This window comes from Cebus imitator, unplaced genomic scaffold (genome assembly GCF_001604975.1).
Source record: "Cebus imitator isolate Cc_AM_T3 unplaced genomic scaffold, Cebus_imitator-1.0 Scaffold1033, whole genome shotgun sequence".
Lineage (NCBI taxonomy): Eukaryota > Metazoa > Chordata > Mammalia > Primates > Cebidae > Cebus > Cebus imitator.
Genome location: NW_016108348.1, coordinates 34,087 through 36,228, shown reverse-complemented (window position 1 = coordinate 36,228; position 2,142 = coordinate 34,087). Strand labels below are relative to the sequence as shown.

Below are 2,142 nucleotides of genomic sequence, written 5' to 3'. Positions count from 1 at the left end.
TTTTGGAACCATGTCTCTTTTGCCCAGGCTGCAATGCAGTGGTGTAATCTCAGCTGCCTGCAACTTCCACCTCCCAAGTTCAAGTGATCTTCCTACCGCTGCCTTCCAAGTAGCTGGGGCTACATGGATGTGTCACTATGCACAACTAATTTTTGTATTTTTAGTAGAGACAGGGTTTTACCACGTTGGCCAGGCTGGTCTCAAACTCCTGGCCTCAAGTAGCCCACCTGCCTTGGTCTCCCAAAGTGGTGCAGATGTGAGCTACCGTGGCCAGCCCAGAACTAAAAGTGTTTAAACACAAAGGACATAAGCCCTGCCTAGCTCTGACAATGACAGAAAAAGAACTCACAGGTAACTAACACTTAAATTATCTAGTATTAAGGCACAGAATAAATTGTTTTAAGATAGAGGATAAATAATTTAGTATTTACGTCTTTGTATACAGGACTAGCCCAGTATCACATGAAAGCATTTTTTTTTTGAAACAGGATCTCACTTCGTCGCCCAGGCTGGAGTGCAGTGGCGCATATCCACTTACTGCAGCGTCGACCTTCTGGGATAAAGCAATCCTCCTGCATGGCCCCCCAAGTAACTGGGACTACAGGTACATGCCAACATACCCAGCTAATTTGGATTATTTGTAGAGATGGGATTTTGCCACGTTGCCCACAGGCTGATCTTGAGCTCCTGAGCTCTGGTGATCTGCTTGCCTTAACCTCCCAAAGTCTTGGGATTACAGGTGTGATCTACCATGCCCAGCTTAGACTTTTCTTTTTTCAATTTAAAAACCACTCTAAATGCATCCTCCCCCTCTTATACTCCCAGAGGAAGTGAGGAATTATCATCAACAGCAAATGGCAGTTGTGGCAAAGCAACGCCAAAAGCTGGCTTCCCGTTCAGGAGAGAATGCTGCATCTTTTAGTGGTTTCTGGTGCTCTACACGTTCAGAGAAACTTCTCTAGTAACAAACTATAGAAATGATCCCTAGAAGTATAGTCTTAGCAATTTGCTTTGACTGTTATCTTTTCCCAGGTATGAAGGTGGGGCTTTCACTAACTAGAATTTGGTGCCAGATATCAGCATTAACATTTAAAATTCATCAGGAGCCAGTGCTATCTTTTAGATGAGATAGGAGTACTCAGGAGTCAAACCCCTGCAACTTAACAGCAAAAGGGTTAACTTACACTATTTGATAAAGACCCTTTTGGATGTGGCTGGAGGAGTCTCTCAGCTGATGTACAATAATCAATCTGGAGAGGGTGATCCTGAAGTTCATGACTTAACTGGAAGCTGGAAGATTTTACAACCTTGCAGAGGTTAATTTTTACAGTTCTGATAAGCTCTCAGCTATAAGTCTTAAGTCAGAGGCTTTATTCAGTATTTGATTTTTGAGGCTGTTCAGCAAAAGATGTTAGAAAGCTCAAAATATTTGATTACAAAAGAATCACAGGCCATTACAAAAGTTCTTCATTTTACCAGAGTGAAATAAAAAGACCTTAACAACAACATAGGAAATTACATGGATATATGAACCTTACCTTTTAAAGTTTAGTTTTGTAATAATATTTAAAAACCAACTAAAACAAGACAGAAATTATCTTAAAATGTTTGTGGATTATTCTAGTTATCAATGTCCAAAAAAAAGGAACCTTCTTCGGTGACTGTTTTTCCTTATGGGAAGCCTATTTGGATAACCTGACAGTCAAACGTGATTTAAAAAAAAAATTGAACTAGTCAGATACAGAAAGAATATGCCCAGTGTAATGTGAACACTATATCATAGAGGTCTTGAGCAGGAGAACATGTAACTCTTAGCCGCAGTATGGGAAGCTGCCTAATTATATTGAAGACTTTGAACATATATTGGGGCTGAAAAAGGCAATACCCCAAAATGAAAGCCTGAGAAGCACCCTCAGAAATAAAGCTTTTTATTTGGCCTTCTCCTGCCCTTGTGTTCCTCATTTCCATTCTCACTCAAGTCTGGCCACAGAAACCAAAATCTTCCTTTTCCGGTAGGCCCTAGAATCTATAACTTTTTGTTTAGAAATAGCCATAGAACTTTAAAAGTGTTAATCTGATTTTTTCTCCACATTTCTCTCTAAGAACTGACAATAAAGAAATTATCTGACCTTTCTTGTTGTT

General features: G+C 39.9%; 1 non-coding gene across 1 annotated transcript; it reads right to left on the bottom strand.

Moving 5' to 3' along the window:
- Nucleotides 1-787: 787 nt before the first annotated feature.
- LOC119469930 lies at nucleotides 788-1,000 on the bottom strand. The gene has a single exon (XR_005198790.1). It is a non-coding gene; the product is annotated as a small nucleolar RNA U3 (small nucleolar RNA).
- Nucleotides 1,001-2,142: the final 1,142 nt, after the last annotated feature.